This window comes from Thamnophis elegans, chromosome 1 (genome assembly GCF_009769535.1).
Source record: "Thamnophis elegans isolate rThaEle1 chromosome 1, rThaEle1.pri, whole genome shotgun sequence".
In the NCBI taxonomy this organism is placed as follows: domain Eukaryota; kingdom Metazoa; phylum Chordata; class Lepidosauria; order Squamata; family Colubridae; genus Thamnophis; species Thamnophis elegans.
In genome coordinates this window covers 198503-217755 of record NC_045541.1, presented here as the reverse complement: position 1 = coordinate 217755, position 19253 = coordinate 198503, and the positions used below count along the sequence as shown (strand labels likewise).

The window sequence follows — 19253 nt, the reverse complement described above, 5'->3', positions numbered from 1 at the left end:
GCCCCCTCCCATCACTCAGGCTCACCTGCTATCCAGGCAGGAGGGCCATTCCTCTTCCAACCATTCCCCAGATAAGGAAGGAAGTCTTCCTTATCAATTCAGGCTAAGGGCTCCTCCTCCTCCTCCTTGGGCTGAAGGCTCCAACCCACGAAGGAAGGAATGCAGCTCCCCCAGGAAGGCCCTTTGGCAGCCCCAGGAGGGAGACGGCGGGTGCCAGGAGCCCAGAAGCCCCCGGGCAGGACAGGGGGAAACGCTTCTAATGCCATCATCCCACAGCGCCCGGGAAGCGCCAGAGGGCCGCCTCTGCAGTCCCAGGGAGGGAGAAGCAGCTCTGCTCGCTCTGGCCATCCCAGGGCAAAACCTCGAGCCCTTCCCTGACTGCTTTGCAATCCGACGAGACACAGCAGACCCTAACAGGAAGTGTGGCTGAGAGGACTGACCACGTGGGTAAGCAGAGGTCGTCTGTCCGGACCCACCGCTTCCTGCTCCAACAGAAGGCCAGATTCATTTTCCCAAATGAGCACTAAATACGTTCTTAAAGTCACCAAGTCAGAATTCCAGAAGCCAAGACGACAACTGCCCTCAATCCACACTTCCAAACCCATCCATACTTTAACAAGACCACAAGCAGCCCCGAACCTTCAGCAGCACCAACAGTGGTGGGTTACGGCCGATACACACAGGCGTACCGGTGGCAGCTGCGAGCAGCGGCAACCGTACCGGAACAGAGTTTGGGTGGGATCATCCACCCTCCCACGTTCCTTACCTGCTTTTAAGCCAACCAGACCATTTGCGCATGGGCGCGTAGCGTACGGCACCTGCACGGCCACCGCTGAGCAGCTGGAGCATCGCAGGGTGGTGGGTGCACATGCGTGCGTAGCGTGACTGCCTGAGGTGGACGCCCAGCCCTGTCGCAGCGCACTGGTTGCAACAGGATCCAGAACCCACCATTGAGCACCACCCCTTGGTTGAGATCAGGACTCAGCAGGGTCTCTCAGCCTTCCTCCCCATGGTCTGAAAGCCCCCAGCCAGGCCACGGGTGGCCAGATGCTTTCCCTGCCCTTCCTGAAGGGCTGGGGGTCAACAAAAAGGGGAGAGGTGTGCTGGCCAAATGTTTCTGCTGAGGCAACAGCCGGGACAGCCATGCCAACTGGGCCAAGAAATAAACTCTGCCTTTTGCCAGGATTCAGACACGGGGGGGGGGGGGGAGGCTGCTGCCTTTCTAGACCCCTCAAGAGGGGCAGGAGAGAGGGGAGATGGGTCCTTGCAGAAGATGACCCTGGCCCTAGATTACTCAGGGCAAAGTTGGGAGCAACGGCACTGGGCCCATCTCTGGAATCCCTTTGGTGGGTCCCAGTGTCGTTGCAGCCACCCAAATCCCAGAGCGCCCCTGGGAACTGCCTCCGGATGCCCACAAGCAGCCTTGGAGCCCTGGCTGAGAAGAGCAGCTGTTTTGCAAGCAGAAGTGGGGAGGAGGAGGAGGAGGAGGAACCCACCTCTCTTCAAGGTTACAACCAGAGGCCCCAAGCTGGGGAAAACTGCCTGCCTTCCAGCTACGCTCTTCCCTTCTCCAACTGGCCAGGGGGATGGAAGTCCGGAAGGCATTAAGTCCCCACCAGCCACCCACCAGACCAGGGGTGAGCTGGGGACAGCCGCATCCACTCATCTGGCCGGCCAGAGGAGACCAAGCAGCTGGAGAAGAACCCACACATCCAGCTCCCACAACTCTCCCCGTCTCAGGTCTTCCCAAGAAGGACCTCAGCCCCCACGCTCTCTCCACTCTCTCGGTTCGCTTTGGGGGTCCCTCCAGAAGATGCACGGGGCTACCCGGTCCCCCTCCCAACCTGAACCAAAGGGGCAGCAGCAGCAGTGCCAGGAATTTGACCCCCGTCCAGCCCTTCGGTCTTCTTTGAAGTGCAGATTTGAACTTTTCACCCCGTGGATGTCCACAGCTGCACCTCCCTTGTCCCAGCAGGGATCTGGAGCCATGGGGGCTCTGCCCCATCCTCAAATTTGCAAAGCTGAAGGTCAGGAGACCAGGAGTCACTTGAGGGGGGGGAGGGATTCAGTAAGCCCCCATCTTGCTGGAGAGACAAAGCCACAGAGAAGAAGGAAGGCAGTTGCCATAGACAATGCTCCATTTATCCTCAGCCCAGCTTCCGTTCTTGCAAGTGGAAGAGAGCCGCTCCGGCAAAATGTTCAGTGGCTGCAGCCAGAAAACCCACCAGCTCAGGATGCCTGAGGAAGGCCGCAGGTGGGGGGGGGGCTCTCTGGGAGAGGCCTCAGCTGAGCCCTGCCTGCAGACCCCGTGGAGGAAGAGGGCCCGGGGGGGGGGGGGCTTCTGCAGGACTGGGAGAGAGTCACTTCTCCTTCCTCCAAGCAGCCTCCAAGCAAGAGGCAGCCGGCTGGGCTCAGAGAAGGGCCCGGAAGGAGCGGCCGAGGCTCCCCCGGGGCTGAGAGGAAGTTCAGCAGGAGGAGAACCTCCCTGCGCAGCCCTGGGAGAGGCAGAGCAGCCACAGAAGCATCCCGAGTCCCGCTCCTGCCCACAGGGCCTTCCCAGAAGAGCAGCAGAGCCCCAGGCACAGGCGCTGTCCGCCAGGTAGCCTCTCCCCTCCCTCCCTCCCTCCCTCCCTCCCTCCCCCTGGAACGGAGCCAGCCAGCCCAGCTGCGGAGGAATGCAGCAGGGCAGCTCTGCACTCCCAGCCCCCCCCCCCCCCGGGTCCCTTCGGCTGCCAGACAAGAAAGACAACCAGAGGGGGGAGGGGGTCTCACTTCCCCAGGAGGCCCTGGCAGCCCCCAGCCGGCCAGACACCCTCCGAGCAAGTGAGGGCCAAGGGCAGGATGGAGGCTCCATGGAGCAGGGACCCCTTTCTAGCCCGCTGGCTGGGAGGCCGGCAGCCCCTCCACTCACTCAGGCATAGGGGGGGGAGCGGCTCAACCCCTCCTCCTCCTCCTCCTCCCAGCCCGGCCTTCGCTTCACAGAGAAACAGATGTAAACAAAGGGCCTGACGGTGAAGAAGACGGGAGACATGCAGAGCAAAGGCTGGAGCCAGAATTCGGGCAGAAACGGGCACTCCTCACTTGACACACACACACACACACCCCCGCCTGCAAACCACAAGAGATCTGCCCAGTGATTGTGAGGAGGACTGGAAAGGGCCACTGAGGGGCCCCCAGCAGCCCCCCCTCGCTTTGACCCTGCTAGGGAAGGGCCGGCCCAGCCGATCCTGCCAAGTCCTCCCAAGGTTTCTGGCCACTCAACAAAAATGGGCTCTCCTATATTTTAGAGCTATTATTCTCTGAAAAGGAAGAATAAACCAGAGGAAAAGTGACGCCCTGTTTTCTGCACCCAACCAAGAGCCAATTCCTCCTACATGCTTACCTACAAATGAACGTAAGAATTACTTCTGAAAATGCGTTTCTTCATTCTTGCAACCACAAGAACAAAGAAACGGATGTTCAGAAATAATTCTTATGTTGATTTAGCAAAACGCGCCCTGTTAAAAGAAATATTGGGGAGAAGCCCCCAGCGGTCCTTCTCCTTGAAAGGCCCCAAACTTGGTCCCTGGAGACCCCCTCGCAAGAGGAAGAAAGCGCTTGGCTGGCAACCTTTAGGCGTCTCAACCTGAAGCAGGCCAGGCTCCACCCAACCATCCCTGGGTGCCCAGCTCCACTGTGAGGGCCTGTCTGGGAAGGGGGTCCACCCTGGGATCGGCTCCGCCAGCAGCAAGAGGGAAGAGCCCCTTTTCCTCCTGCAAAGTGATCAAAGCACCCACCCCAGGCCCAGGCCCTCCCACCCCCCCACCCCCACGACCAAAGCCAGGTCCAACATTCCTGGGCAGAGGGAGCGGAGGGCACCCCCCGCAGGGCACACACACGCACACCCCATTTCTCCCACAGCCACGGCTGGGTGGTCCCTTGAACCTGTGAGGGGCCAGGAGAAGAGCCCTCTGACCTCCTTCCCTTGCAGAGCAAAAGGACTCTCCTTATCCACCCCCAGCAACTGCAGCCAGGGGGAGGGGGGGGAGCCAGCTGGAGGAAGAGCAACCAGCCTCCCTTCAGAGCTGCAGGAAATAAAGTGAAAAGCACTAATTAACTCAGCAGCAAGTTGCTACTATTTGCATACAAATGCAGCCACATATCACAGCTAACAAGCCAGGACAAGGCAAGCAATTAACATATGTAAATCCACCCAGGACAGCAGCTTCAGGGAGGGTCACTGAAAGGGGGCAGCCTGCCAATTTCCCCAGGCAGAGGAGGAGAGCCTCAGTCTGGGCAAACAGCCATCACAAGCGGCCCAGGCAGAGGGGAGCCCAAGACAAACTGGGCCCCAGCAGCACACCCCCCCTCTCACACACACACACCCGCTCCCAGCCCCCCCCCCCCCCCCCCCCCCCCCCGGCCTCAGTGGAGCAAACTAGCCAGGCTACCTCTCTGGAAGAGGAAAGGCAAGACCAGGCACGGAGTTTCCATGCGCCCAGGGGAGTTTCCCCACCCACCCACCCACCCACCCACCCACCCACCGTGGCTGGCAGAGGCTGCCCCTGACCGGAAGGGAGAGAGTGCTCTGCAGGCCTGCATGCTCATCAGAGCCACAGCCATAAGGCCACCCGGTCCACTTCAAGGGGGAAGGAGACGGGCAGCGGGAGAGGAAACAGCCCAGAGCAACTGCCGTTCTTGTCCGCAGGACCAAGCGTGTCTCCGTGTCAAATCAGGCCTATTCCGAATACAGCAGACCCTCATTTCAGGCCTTAAGCAATAACAGCTTTTATTCGCTTTGGAAACACCAAAGAGGCTGGTTCACTGCTTGGAAGGCCTCCTGTGCAAGGGCCAGACCAACCCTCCACGCGCTACGAGTCCAGGGTCTCTTCCCCTGGAAAATCCCACCGCCTCCCCCAGTTATGAGGCTGACCCGGTTCTCAGAGGCGCCAAAGGCACCTGCAAGGGAGAAGATGGCATCTCTTTGCTCCCTTTGGGCCAAGAGCAAAGGGCTCGTCCTCAAATACTTTCTCTCATACCCTGATCCAAAAACTGCACCTTCTGGGCCAACATTCCTGAAACGACAACTAACTAGAAAGAGACGAGTCCTGTTGTTCCCAAGCAAGATTTGAGCAGCCAGCAGGAGATGAGGAGCTCCTGGCTTGCACAAGACTCTCCCATTGCCCACCTCACCCACATCCAAGGACACCCCTGGCTGCTTGACTGGTGCGGCCCAAGACGCTGCTTGCTAAGAGGGGGGGGGCTGCCTGCACTCCCCTTCCCCTTCAATTGTGATTCGCTTCCAGGTTTCAGGCCAGAATGGAGGAGAGAGTGGTGGCCGGGAGGACTTCTTGGGTCAAAGCCCAGCTTCCTCGCCCAGAGACTTTCCTGAGCCGGTCTGGACAGGGAATCCAGCAAGGGGCTACTGGAAGCCAACGGGAAAGTCTGGAGAATCATAGTCATTGACAGGTTCACAAAATATAAATGGCAACTATCCAATCAATCCATCCATCAATCAATTATAAAAACAAAAAGATCCAGCAGCACCAGAAATATAAATTAAACAGACTCTGAAAAAGGGAGCAGGGGGGCGGCAGCCACAAGGTGAGAAGGGGTCTGAAGAAGGGGCCCACCCCCAGAAACCAAACTTAGAAGGAGGACCCCCACCTCCAGCCAGCTGAGGAGCAACGGAGGCCTCTCAGCTGCCCATCCAAGAGTTGCCTCCCGGCCTCCCCCCCCCTCTGCCCCCACTGCAGTCCGTGGCCAGGAGAGGCTTTCCGTGTTCCTCCATCGCCAACGGCGAAGGGTCATTCTGAGACCCTGTTGGCTTTGAGGATGGGAGCATTTAGTGTCCGCTGAGGTCTTCCTGCTTCTGTTTGGGCACATTTTCATTTCTGATCATTTATCAATCACCCCAGGACTTTACATCAGACGGAAGAGCCACTTCTAGAAGGCCCTTCAAAGAGGCAGAGATATATTCAGAAACCTCCAAGGCCAAAGGAGGAGAGCGAGGTTTTGAAAATAACAGTGGGAATCCTCACCCCCAGGACGCGCCCAGCTTCACCTCCAGACGCCAAAGCCAAAACCTGCCTGCACCCCCTTCTTCATCCGCAGCCGGCCCCATTCATCCATCACCCTCGCCCACCTTCTGCAGCTTCCCTTTCACTGTCCGATACAATAAATCTCTCGGGTTTTCGGAACTGGCTCCTCGCATCCATGCTTTCATCAGAACGTTAATTAATCATCATTTCAATAAAACCTGGTTTCCCTGCGCTCCGGATCTCGGTATCCAGATTTTATTTATTTAAAGAATTTAGATTTCTACTTATTTCATACACTGATTCTAGGCAGCCCTCAACAACCAGTAAACACAAGAATGAGGGCAAGACCCCGCTCCCAGCCAGGGGCCAGACCAACCCCACGATTGCCCTCCTTTGCCCTCCTAGCCCACGGCTTGGGGGAAGAGCCTGGAGGAGAGGCCTTTCCCAGTCTCAGGTGGGAGGATGCTCAAAAGGAGCGAGGAGACACAAAGAAGGGGACCTCCAAGGTCCCAACAGATGACGATATTTAAGGGAGGCAACTTGGAGTGTGCCCACCCTTTCTGACCTAATGGGGCAGAGAGAGGGGGGGTCCCACAAATCTTTTGTCCTATACCGTGCAGTGCTTTAAAAATTAAAAATAGCCCCCTAAATTGCCTCCACAAAGCAACTGGGAACTGGTGCTGCTCATGCAGGTGGGCTGATTCAGAACCAGACGACCTTCAAGGGCAGCCCTGTGTCGAGGAAACTGCAGTAATCCATTTGGGGGTGACGAAGGCATGAGGGACAGTGAGCACAGGAGGCACATCTTCATCCTCTAGAATCCAGGAATCCCTGCTTAGCCCAAGTCTCGGTACTCGGCCACCAGCGGTCTTACTCCTGCCCTACTCGTACCAGCCTAAAAGCCTGAACAACAACTAACCTCAGCTAATGGAAAGGTGTACAGGTAGTCCTCAACTTATAGAACCCAGAATTTCAGTTGTAAGTCACTGCAGTTGTAAGTCAAGTCATCATGTGACCAGAGTCCATTTTAGGACCGTTTTATGACTGTCATTAAGCATTAAATTATAAAATGTGGCCAGGTGACTACGGGGGCTGCAACCCAGCTTGTAAATGCTAGTTGCTACCCGAGTACGATCACAAGATCTTGGGGGTGATGCGGCAGTTGCAACTTTGAGGACACATCATATATAACTTTGTTTTTAGTCTGCTGTATCTTTGAACTGTCGTTAAGTGGCTGGTTGTAAGTCAAGGACTACTTGTATGCGTGCAGTTTTACTGCAGGATCAAAGGCCAGAGGCAAATCCTAACTGAGCAGAGCAAAAGATTGCTGTTCACAGGAACAACCCTTCACCTTTCCTCCAGACGTTGTGGGAGTTTTTAAGAAGATATCGGACAATCCATTTGTCTGAAATGGTCCCGGTCTCCTGCTTCAGCAGTGGGTGGGATTAGAAGCCCTCCAAGGTATCTGGCATAAGGAACCCACCACTGGCACCCATTTACACTGGCCAGGGACCCATGGGGATGAAAGCCGTTCCCTCTCCGTGGTGCTTCTAGGGACCCCGGGGCCCATGGGCAGCTCAAGGATTATATGGCCAGGTGATAAAGGTTTAAGGCTCTTGGATGACCCTGTAATAATTAATGAAATGCCATTAGGTGGTTTTTTAACTATGGATTATTCTAGGCAAAAGGACACCAAAACAATTTCAGTCAAATGAGAACTATGATATGTTGGAAGTAAGACTTGTTAAGAACGTTGATATTTGATATGGATGTAATGACTGTGGAAGAGATGCACAAAAGCTCATTATAACCACACTTTCTACAAGATGTAATGTCAGATGACTATTTTGTGTGTGTGTTGTTCGTTTAATAAAAACTTTAAAAAAATTGTATTAAGAAAAAGGATTATATGGCCAGGTACGGCTCTGCCCAATCCCACCTCAGCTTCTGCTCCCTAGGGACCCCCCCTCCCAAAACTGGAAGGGGGGAGCACAAGGGGGGACAAAGGGTTAACTACCTGGTCTTCTCAGAGAGTCCCATTTTTAGCTTCCCGGTGCTGCTGCTGCTGCCTTTCACCCACCCCAAACAGCAAAACCAGATCTCCAGGCAGCTGCTCCCTCTCCACGCAGACTTCCTACCGTGGCCACAACAGCCACCATCTTGGCTTCTCCAATATGCCCCCCCTCAGAAGCGAATGAGCCCCCGAGCGTCTGATCAGCACAGCTCCTTCTGCGCAGAAGCAGAGCGCCCCTCCCTGGGGAACTCGCCCGTCCCTCCTCTCTCGCGTCCACTTCAAGCTCAAGAGAGAGCCACACTTGGGTCTCCCTCCAAGCCAGGACCACCATTGCTCGATTCCGGCATCCAACATTGTGTAAGCCCAGAGTTTATGGGTTAGCCTGCTCTGCAAAGTCAAGCCCTTGTGCTTGATTCAATAAATCATGGTTATGCAAGTGCTGGCTGCGTGCCAGGGGCAAGCCCAGCTTCAGAAAAGATATTCAAAATGCAGCGGCCGATGCGAGTGCCAGCAGGACGAAGGGGCCCCCGCGGCCCTGCAGTGAGCAATCCAAGCAAGGAGCACCCTTGGCCAGGCGCCCTAATGGTGCTGCCAAGCTCCCTGGCATTGAGCTGCGCCTGCTTCAGAGTGCGTCATTTCCCGGAGCTCACCGAGGGATCAGGGCTGGGAAAGCCTCTGCAGACACGCTTCCTCTGGAGCCCTGCAAGCCCCCGTGTGCGACCGAGGGAAGCCCTTTTCCGGGGCACCTGGGCCCCAGGTGGGCAACAGGCCACGGGGGCAAGTTCTCCAAGCAACCGAAGGAAATGCAGCAAAGGAACCTTTGGGAGCTACGAGGGCAAAACCATCCCAGGAACAAGACGGAGGCCCCAAAAGAACCTCCACAGCTGAGGGTTTTTATTACTCTCTTTGCTGAGATCTCTGCCTGCCGACTAGGGAACACGATCGGTACGGAGGACGTTGCTCAGCTGGGCAATGAAACTCAAAGAGCACCAAGAACTTCCTAGATGTCCACCACCAAATCAGCCTTAAGCCAAATTAAAAGTCCCATTAGCCTTCAGAGCAGCTACAGGCAAGGCAGGGCAGAGGCTGCTGGGCCCCAAGTGGGGACTGGCCCCTGGGGAGAGCGGCTGCTCTCCTGCATCTATTTCCCCCTGAATTAATCCTGGTGCTTCTGCTTCCCTGATTGCTGCCTGTGAAGGTGTGTAACTCCTCCAAAGCAGGCTAGAAGAAGAGTGGCAGAGATGCCCTGGAGTTTTGGGGGGCAGCTGGACTAAGGGAACATCTGATACGGTCTGCTGAGCAGAGGTGCTTGCCACAGTGGAGTAATAAAAATTGAGCCATTCGGAATGGTAAAAGAAGTTTGTCCTAAGAAATCGGTTCCAGATACTCCCCAAGGACCCCTCAAAGGGCCCTGGATGCCCTGAGGGAAGGCCTGGCACAGCCCAGGCCAGAGCCAAGGGGGAGAGCCAGGCTCACTGCGGCTGAGGAGAGCCTGACAGGATGGCTGCTCGGACGAGGGGGCTTCTTCTGGGTGGTCTGCTGTAGCCCAGATGATGTCCTCCTTTAGCCTTAAGCTCTCCTGCCTTACAACGTCTAATTTGCCAGCATTTGTTGGGAGGGGAAGGGAGTCGGGTGAGAAAATCCTGTCGGACATCAGCAAAGGTCAGCCTAAGGTTACCGGGAAGCTCTGGAGCTCCTCGTGCTACCAGAGGTCCTTTCGGTGCACTTATCCAGCCATTACAGTTCTGCCAGGCACAACCGGGGCTGCAGGCGATGAGGACAGGTCCTCTTCGTGCACCTGCCAGCTAGGAGGAAGGCCCCTGCCAGTCGGCAACAGCCACACGCTGCCTCCACCTTTCAACCCTGGCAGGAATGTCAACAATCCTTCGAGGGATTCACAGACCCCAAGAAGGCGGCAGCCCTTCTCCTCTCACACTGAATCCCCAGGAAAAGGCAGGCCTGTGGCCTCTTCCCTCCACGGCCCTCCTCTTTCCCCCAGAGAGCCTCTTGGCCGGTCCCCCTGCCCAGGTAGGGCATCGCCCAGAGGCCACGCCTGCAGCCTGGTCTGTTCCAGGTGAAGGCGCCTGGGCAACACACTGCTATGGCGTGGCCTTTGGGCAGTTGCGACGGCCGTTGTCCAAAAAAGCCCAAGGCCCCAGCTGAGCCCCAGCGCCAGGAGGGCTGCAGGGTGGGAGCCTGTGGGTGTTCCTGGGCTTGGGCCGGAACCAGTAAATGCCCGGTTCCAGCTCTGCGCTGGGCCACGGGAGCCCGATGGCCCCTTATCAACCTGCCTGGCAGGGTCTGCTGCAGAGGCCCAATCAAGGGAGCCAGGATGTCCCCTTCCCTTCCTGAAGAAAAGGGAGATGATGCAGACCAGCAAATCACAACTGCTCAGTTGCCAGCACAAAATCATTCAGCCCCTTGAGGCCCTCTCACGCAGTGGGAGGGGGGGGACCGACTCCCCCCCCCCCACCCCCCCCCCCCCCCGGGCACAATGGGATCAGCTAAGGAGGATTTCCCCAGGACTTGGAAATGCTCAGAAGGAAAGTTCCCATTCGGAAATTTAACTCCTCTGGCAACTCCAAAAACCTCCAAAACCCCTCGACACCCAGAGCCACAAGTCCTGGGAAAGGCTCCCGAAACAAGAACATGACCCCACCTAATGAAAGGCCATACAGATCCTAACCAAGCTGCTTTCCTAGTCAGCACAAGGAACGTTTTTTTATTTTGCCACCATCCTGAAAAAGCAACTTGAAATTCTTCATTACAACAAAAAAGGGTGAAACCAGTTGAAGAGCCGCCTTGGTGCCCTGTGCACCCTCCTCTCAAGCCCTCTGGCCCAGGCCCCTTCGTGCGCCCAAGAGCGATTGGAGGCAGGCGAGGGCATTCGGCCACACCAGCCTCTCCCTCCTCTCCTTCCTGAAATGGCCCAGCAGGAATAAAACCCAGCTGCATAGGGCCACCTTCCCCGAGAAGCTCCCATCGGCCTCCTCCTCTTCACTTGTGGTTGCTGTGGAGGCTTCATCCACAGACATCATCAGCCCTGGGGGGGCCTGGAAGGAGCTGCTGCCCCATCCCCGGCTGAGGTCTCTCTTCGGGGCCAGGCACCGTGTTCCTTCCCTCCCTCTGCTGGGCTGCAATACGGGAGGCCCATTCATCTCTGTCCTTCCTTAACTGGGAGGGGGCCCTTCAGCAATTCCCCCCCCCCACCAAGCACGGACCACTCTCTTGGCCACCCCAGCTGGGTCTCTCCACACACCCGTAATTACTAGACTCCTCAGCCAACTAACATCTTTCTCCCACAACAGTCCGTGTGCATTTGCCTCTCCGCTCATTTCTAGAACCAAACAACCGAGTGCTTGCAGAAGGCTTCGCCTGGGCTCTCTGATTTTTCGGTCTCTCCTGACACGGCATCTAGTCGACCCCAAAGCTACTTAGGGCCCAGCCTTCCCTGGAAATGGAGCACAACTGCCAGTCAGCTGCGAGTCCATGGCTCAGAAATGTTTCAGCTGCAGCATTTCTCATTCTGATATAGACAACTGCGTGGTGGATGGGATACTTCAAGGGAACCGAGAAAATGAGATTTTGAAACCTTGGGTTGTGGTAGTAATGACTCTTTTCTTTGTAATAAAAAAAATTGCAGCATAATAAGGAAAGCTGTAATGGCAGAAATAACATTAAAGAAGAAGAACACTTCAAAATGTAGAAAGCAGGAGGTCAGGCTTTCAAAACAAGGCCTTGCCTCATCTAGGCAGCCGACGCTGCGTTTTTCCACGGGTCAAAACGACAGCCTGGCCCACGAATTCAGCCTACCTTCCCCATTCATCCCCCCAGAATTCCAGCACAAGGGCAGCAAGGGAAGAAGGCTCAGCCCCCTCCCCACCAGGCTCTGTTTGAGGGGAGCTGAGGTTTCCAACCAAGGGGTCTGTTAATTAGCAACATCTGTGACCATCAAGGGGGATCTGCCACACATCCAAGGGCCCAGAGGCTTCCTAGTTTCTGGGGTCCTGAAGCAGAGCGAGGGGCTCCAGTCACCCAAGCCTGCTCCGGCTTTAGACATCGCCTGGAGAAAAAGGCAGGACAGGATCTGGCAACACCCTGGCCTGATCCAGGGACTTGCTCTGGAACAATGGCTTCCCATTCCTTAAATCGAATTCATTCAACAGCCCCCCCCCCTCCCATGGCACCTGCGAAAGGGGCAGGGGGAGAGCCCCCTCCCCAGAAAGAGGCCTTTCAAAGCCCAGGAACGTCTGTGCCTTTGACCCCCTCCCACACACACATCGGCCCAGGGCTCTCCAGCCTTCCCACAGCTCTCCAGACCACCCCAGGCAGGGGCTGCTGCTCCCCCGTTCCTCAAAGGCAGGAGCGCTGCTGGGGCAGGGAAGTCAACTGGCCCACAACGGAGAAAAGGGTGGGGGGGGGTCGGTTAGAGACCGGGACTGGTGGGGCCCAGGAAGGGCAGCGCCCTCTCTTCGCAGCAGGCGCCGCCGAGGCCGGCCTGGGATTTGCAACTGAATGGAAGTTGCCTTGGGAAGTAGGGAGGGGACACCCAGACAACCGCGGCCACAAAGGGGCCATCAAAGGACCCAACACCAAAGGGACATTAACGCCTCCTGACGCGGCGGCGGAAGGCCCGATATTTAGCAGGACTCGGCGGCCGAGCCAGGACTCGCTCCGCGGCGGCTGCCTGAGTGGAAGGAGGCGGCAGCGCTCGCAAGGCCTACTCCAGCCCCGCGAGGGACACGGACGTCCCTCGGCCTGCGGCGGCGGCCGCAGCTCAAACAACACCGACAACGGCTTGACGAGAGCCGAGCCGAACTCCAGGCGACCCGGGGCGGCGGGCGAGGCCTCTGGAGAAGCCGAAGGCTCCGGCCGGCGGTCGCTCGTCCGCGGCTGTCCTGCCCGTTGTCCCTCCCGTTCGCGAGAAGACCCCCGTCTCCGGGTCTCCCCCGGGGCAAGCGGGGCGGGGAGCCCCACGGCCGGCAACGGGGCTTTTGGCTGCGGCTAAACGTCGGGGGCCGGAAGCAGCGACAGCAGCAGCCGAAGCCGCCGCACCGAGCCGCCCTCAGCAGAGCAGCCGCCTTCCGCACGAGCGTCCCCGGGCGGGAGCCTGTCCAGAGCCGCAGGCGCTCCGGCTCGCGGGCAGCTCGGACGGCGACAAGGCTACTCCTCGCCCGGCCGCCCGAGGCCTCTGCCTGCGGCTGCGGAGCCTGGCAATCGCCTGCTGGGCGAGGCTTTCGCCACGGAAAGCCCGGCAGCCTTTTGTGTAACTCAAACCGCAGCTCGGGCACGGAGCGGGCGGCGGAAAATGCCTGGCTCGCAGCAATGGCCGAGGCTGCCCAGAGTTGCCCGCGGCGGCGGCGGCGGCGGCGGCGGCGCTCTGGCCGAGGCGGCCGGGATTCCTTCCGGCCGAGCTTTGGGCCGCCGCGAAGCGGCTTAGCAAAGCGGCTCGGCGAGGAAGCGGCTCGGCTCAACTTTGCGGTTTTCGGGCCGGTGCGGGAGCGGCGCGGCTGGGGACAAACCACGGCCGCTCCAGCGCAGGCGGGACCTTCCGGTGCGGGGAGCCACCGTCGCCCGGCCGAGCGGGAGCCGCGCTTAGCCCGGGCCCAACTGGCCTCGGCCGGAGAGCGGCCCGGAACGGCCGACTCGGCAGCAAGCGCCGGGTGGCTCTCCGGTCGTCCTGCGGAGGGCCGGGGCCCGAGCACAAGAGGGCGGCCGACCGAGAGCAGCCGCGGCCCGACGCTTCCGTGGCTGCCAGATCGATTATGCAGATGGGCCGATCAATTTGGCTGCTCTCGGCGGGGCCCGAGGCGCTCCCGCTCCCAACTGCCCTCCGCGGCCGCCGGGAGACCGGCGCCCGGCCCGCAGCACCTGCCCGCGGCGAGAGGCGCCTAAAGTTTCCGCCGGGGGGGGGAGGGAGCAGCGGCCCCGATCCGGCGAGAAGGGGCCGGGCCACCCCATGCAAAGCAGCCCGGGCGGGGCGCATTGAAGTTGCCACTTACGCGGCGGCGGCGGCGGCGGCGTCTTCCCTCCTCCTGCGCCCGTCCTCCTCTTCTTCCTCCTCGGCCCCTCCTGCTGCGAGAGCTCCGGCGAGACGGCTAATCCCGGGCGGCGCGGGGGGGGAGACGGATCCCATGAAGGCTGCAGGCGCGGCGGGCTCCCAGCTGCAGTCCGGACTGGCGGCGGCGGCGGTGGTGGCGGCGGCGGCGGCGAGACGAGGCAGAGGAGAGGCGCGGAGCAGGCGCGGCGGCCGGAGCCGGGCGGCAGCCGCTTCCACTTGCGCCACCGGGGCCGCTGCTGCCCCCGCCGCCGCCGCCGCCGCCGCTGCCCAGCAGCAGCAGCAGCAGCAGCATCGTCGCCGGGAGCGGCGGCGCCCCGGAGCGAGGCGGGCGGGGGCCCGGGCGGGCGGGAGCCGGACGGCGGGGCGGCCGGAGCAGGAAGCGCCCGCGTTCAGATCTGCTGATTAGGGAGGAGGAAAAAAACTCTTTGGATCTTTATTCTGCTAATTAGTTTCCTGCAAAAAATGGCTGATTAGTGCAGTGCGCATGTGCCTCATTACCCAGGCACGACGGGAAGGGCTAATTAGCCACCTTCTGGATCAATAAGATTCAGCCCAGGCGGCGGGGGAGGAGGGAGCGCGGGCAGGAGGGAGGGAGGGAGGGAGGGAGGGAGGGAGCGCGGGCGGGCGGGCGGAGCGGCGAGCGAGCGAGGCAGGGAGGCGGGAGGGACGGGCGGAGGGGCGCGGGTGGGAGGGGAAGGGCAAGGGGCGCATTCCAGCCGTTTTCTGGCTGGAGCCGAGCGGGGAAGTTGCCGGGAAAGTTGGGGTTCGGCGGGAAGAAGCTCGGCCAGACGCGGCCCCGATCCGGCTTCCAGCGGCAGCGCCACGGCCCGGGAGGCTTCCGCCAGGCATCCTCGGCGCGGGCAAGGCAGCCGGCGCGGCGGGGCGCCTCCTTCCGGAAGACGCGGACCCTCCCCGACGCGGCGCTGCTCGGTCTGGAGCCCGGGGAGGCGGCGTCCGGTTCGGACTTGGCCGCGGAGCGGCGAGAAGGCCCGGCGAGGGGCCGCCGGAGGTCGGCTGGGCAGCGAGGAGGAGGAGGAGCGGGCGGAGGGGGCTCTGCGTACGGTTCTGCAGGAGGAGTGTCCGCCTGGCCGGCGAGGCAAAGAGCCCGGAGTCGGAGCGCCCAGGGGCTGGAGAGAAGCCCGCAGCCCCCAAGAGCCAAGTCGCCGCCGCCGCCGCCCGTGGGCCGCGAGGAGGGCCGGGGCTGGTGGCCGAAGGACACGGAGGGGCCTGGCTGGGCTGCCTTGAGGCGGAGCGGCGGTCTCGGCCGGCGCTGAAGAGCTGGCGGGTCGCCGCGTCCTTGGGCCGGCTGCCTCGCGACGCTTCCCCGCCAGAAGCTCTTCCTGGGAGAAGCGGCTCCGGGTACGTGGCTTCCTTTGCCGGTTGGGGTCGGAGGAGGAGCCCGCTTTCCTCCCGGGGCTCCTTTGCGCGCCGCGGAAACGCTGGAAGGATCGGGGCGAGCGGGTGGCCTTCGCCCCAGACTCCGCCGCTCCCTCGGCCCCAAATGCCGCTTCCTTTCGAGCCAGGAAGGCCCTTCTGAGACCCAACTGCCTCCCCGGCCTAGAGGAGGCCAAGCTGAAGGGGCAGCCGTTGCTCCAGGCCGGAGGGAGGCCACCTCCCGCCCCACAGAAGCCCCTCCGGCCTGGAGCAGAGCTCTTCCAGCAGTGGGGGGGGGGGCGTCCTCCGGTCAGTGCATTTTAACTCCCTCCTAAGGAAGAAATTCCTTTTCCAAATTTCATACAAACCGCTTTTGGGAGCATTGTGGTTATTAGACTATGTTTAATTAACGCTTTGGTTGTAATTTTAATAATTTACAAGTATAAATGGCTTGCAACTTATTTGTCAGAAACCAGCCTTAATGGTGCTCTGGCTTCAGCTCCTGCTGATTCGGAAGAAATGCCTTAGACGAGAGTCCTGGCGTCAATTTCATTTTATTCTAATAAATGTAGTCATTGATCCTAAGAAGGTTTTGGTTGATTTTTAAATCAACACCACAAGCTAAGTTCAGCCTTGTATCTAATACTTGAAATACAGACTCCAGCAGAGTCGCTCTTAGAATTATCAAATGACTGCTTAATAATGTGCACGTTGGTTCTGCTAAACTGCACCTCATCCACATGTCATAGGAAACGGAGGGGCAGCAGGTCCACTCAAAAGGGGGGCCTGGCCGCACTGCTGTCGAGGCTCTTGGGAGAAACCAAAGGGAGCTGCGGACTCTGGATGCCGGCTTTTGGCTCTCGGCGTCCCTCTCCTCGGAGGCTGCGGGAGAATATATCGCTCTCCAGGACAGATGAAGACGATGGAGGAATGTCACAGGCAGGAAGGGGAGCCTTTGAGGGATCGCCCCCTGCTTGCAAGCCCCTTGGGAGAAGCTCTGGGGCTGCTGTGGGGGCCTCCAGAAGCCCAACACTTCACAGCTTCCTCTGTCAGTCTGAGCACATGCCCCTCTGGGTGACAAAGAACGCTGCAGGAGCCGTGGTGCGCCTGGGCCTCTGGCTACCTTGAAGGGCTTTGGAAAAGATGAGGGAGTTTCGAGGGAGGTGCGCTCTGCTGCAGCTGCAAGGGAGACCTGACCGGATGGCTCTGCCTGACTGCCTTAACCAGCTCCATCAGGAAGGAAGGAAGTGGGAGGAAGGAAGTGGAAGGAGGGAAGTGGGAGGAAGGAAGTGGAAGGAGCTATCTCAGATTGACTGGTGGTGGTTTCAGCAAGTCCCCCCCCCCCCCCCGTGCCTTAAGGGAAGCAATCTGCCCTATTGCCCGCAAGGCTTTCGTCCTGCCGGGGCCTGAGCCAGCACACCACCGCCAGGGGCACCCGGCATGCTCCCCAGCTACTCCACCAGCACTTGGGGGTTTGGAAGGGCTCCTTCCTGGGAGTGCGGAGGAGAAGCTGCTCGTTGGTTTCAGCTCAGGGACTTCTCCGGTTTCTTCCCTGGAAAAGAAGGCAATGCTTGGGCTTCATGCTGTTCCTGCCGATTCCTCATGGAGCAGCAGCCCATCCAGGCAGCTGGAAGCAGACAGTTCAGTGGGCTTTGCAAGCACCAAAATCGTGGCGAGCGGAGAATGAGCCACTGGGAGGAATGGAGAACAGACTGGTGTTTGTAAGATGGCCCCTGAGAGATGGAGAAGAAAATGCTCCCAGAAAAGCATCGGATTTCAAGGGCGGCTGCAGCGGATGCACTCACACATCTATAAGCAGGGCATAAACGAGTGGGAGGACCCTCGCTTAAACAGTCAGAGCTTCAACCAGGTTTGCCATTCATCCATCACTGGAATAAAACAAAAGCTCTGATTTCACAGTATGTTTTGCCTAACGCTGGCATTTTGAACTATGCTCAGAAGTGATGCTATTTAACATATCTACGGCATCCTTCGTACATTTTATAGTACTCATCACAATCGTGACAAAGCAGAAACCTTTTCACGGCACAGTCTGCACATTTAATGTCTCCACTGCTGTAAAAGCAGAAAATGGAACTTGGCTCCCTCGGCCTTTCTGGGCAAATCAGCAGGAGGAGCCCCGTGGCTCCGCTGCGGACGCTACGGCGGTCCTGCCCAGACAGCCACCTCCAACAGGGAAGACGTCCACGTTGTTGGGCGGCGAGCAGCAATTTGGTGCTCCGGCTGTTTGGGCCCACTTGGGCTGGCAGGGAGCCGCCCTAGAGATATTCTTTCCTCTCGAGTGGGAGAGGAAGGGGAGGAGGTTGGCTCCTCTTGCGGGCAGAGCACCTGCAGGCACTTCCCAGCCCTCCTCAGCCGGGGGGATCCATTGCTTGAGTTGACACAGAGCCTGCCCGGCAAGCGAGTGCCCGCATCCAGGGCTTGCTGGGCCTCCCACCAGGGCTTGGTCTCAATCGAATCGAACCCTCTTGTTGTTGAGGTTGTTATCAGGCCAGACGGTTCTCTCGGGCCAGTGTGGCCCCTGACGTCGCGCTCATGCATTTCTATGGCGCATCAGAGCAAGTGGATCGTGCGTTGATCGTTCTGATGTAGAACTGGGGGGAAGCCCTCCAAAGGGGAGATCCGTGCGCACCTTGTGGGACCCCTGCCATGGCGTGACGCATCATGATGTTTTCCCCTTCACAGAGCTGGGTGTGGCCTGCGTGTGACGCATCCGGCCCAGTTTGGCACCCCTGCTGAGGAATCCTCCACCTATCCTGTCCCCTTCCCCACAGCTGCACCAAAATGCTCCCGGGGGGGGGGGGCAAAATGAAGCGCAGCCAGTCCAGGAAGTGGCCCAAGGGAGCATTTGCACCACCTGTGTGCTGGATTGCCAGGATCTGCCAGCTCCCCTCCACCTGCTAGACACTGGTGTCCCCACAGCTGCTGGTGGAGATGGGGACACCCCTGGTGACCTAGAGATGAACTGCGCAGGGCTTAATTCTGGGTAGGCACAGACACGGCTGCTCACCCCCAAAGGCTCTGAAAAACGGTGAATGAGGAAGCAGCAAAAGGCTGGGACAGAACAATTAGAGCCCACGAAGGCTTCCAGCTCAGCCTTTCTCTCTCCCGGCCAGCCACAGAGCTCATCCCAACAGATTCCAGGGAAAAGGGCGTCCGGAATCCCCCCGGCTCCTGCTTGGCAAGATCTTACTTCCCTGTTCCTGAGGCCAAGGTGCCACTTCCAACCTCTGGCTGCGGTGGGCCAGGGGACTGTCCAGCTTGCCCTTGAGGGTCTCTGCAGGAGCCCAGCAGGTCGGCCATTCCGTTGCCAATTGAGGGCTCTCGGGGGGAGGTTTTTGCCAGTATGCAAACAGAAATCCATCTTCCCAAAGCTTAAACCTTATTTAGAATAATTGTCCAAGAGGCATGGACGGAGCACCTCAGAATAGCTGACTCTTCCCGGGGAAAACCTGCAGTGCTTCCAAAGGTCCTACCCCTCCTGGGGTTCTTTCCCAGCCAATCCGGCTGCAAGGAAGGCTGAGATTCTTCTACCTTTTGTCATAGAGAGTTGGCTTTGGTGGGCTTGACCGGCAGCTTCCTTCTCCTCCTTGCAGAGCGACTCCTGTCCCCTCACTGGCCAGGAGGCCCCATCGGCATTGAGGATGAAGCTGTGCCCCTCCCCCAGCTGTCCCTGCCTGCCCAAAGGAAGACCTGCCAACCAGCCTAATATTCTGCCCCTCCGTCCCCTCCATCGCCCCTCTGCTCCCATCCCATCCCTGGA

At 59.1% G+C, this 19253-nt stretch overlaps 1 protein-coding gene across 2 annotated transcripts in view; it reads right to left on the bottom strand.

Moving 5' to 3' along the window:
• The window catches only part of ZFHX3 (zinc finger homeobox 3), a 73887-nt gene extending 59230 nt beyond the window's left edge, over positions 1–14657 (bottom strand). Inside the window, exons 1-2 of one of the 2 annotated variants that reach the window (XM_032230665.1) lie at positions 14037–14657; positions 4848–4850 (exon numbers count right to left, since the gene is read on the bottom strand). The gene's annotated coding sequence lies outside the window, so the exon portion shown is untranslated. The remainder of the gene's footprint in view (positions 1–4847; positions 4851–14036) is intronic. The other variant, XM_032230672.1, reaches the window with a different exon arrangement.
• Positions 14658–19253: the final 4596 nt, after the last annotated feature.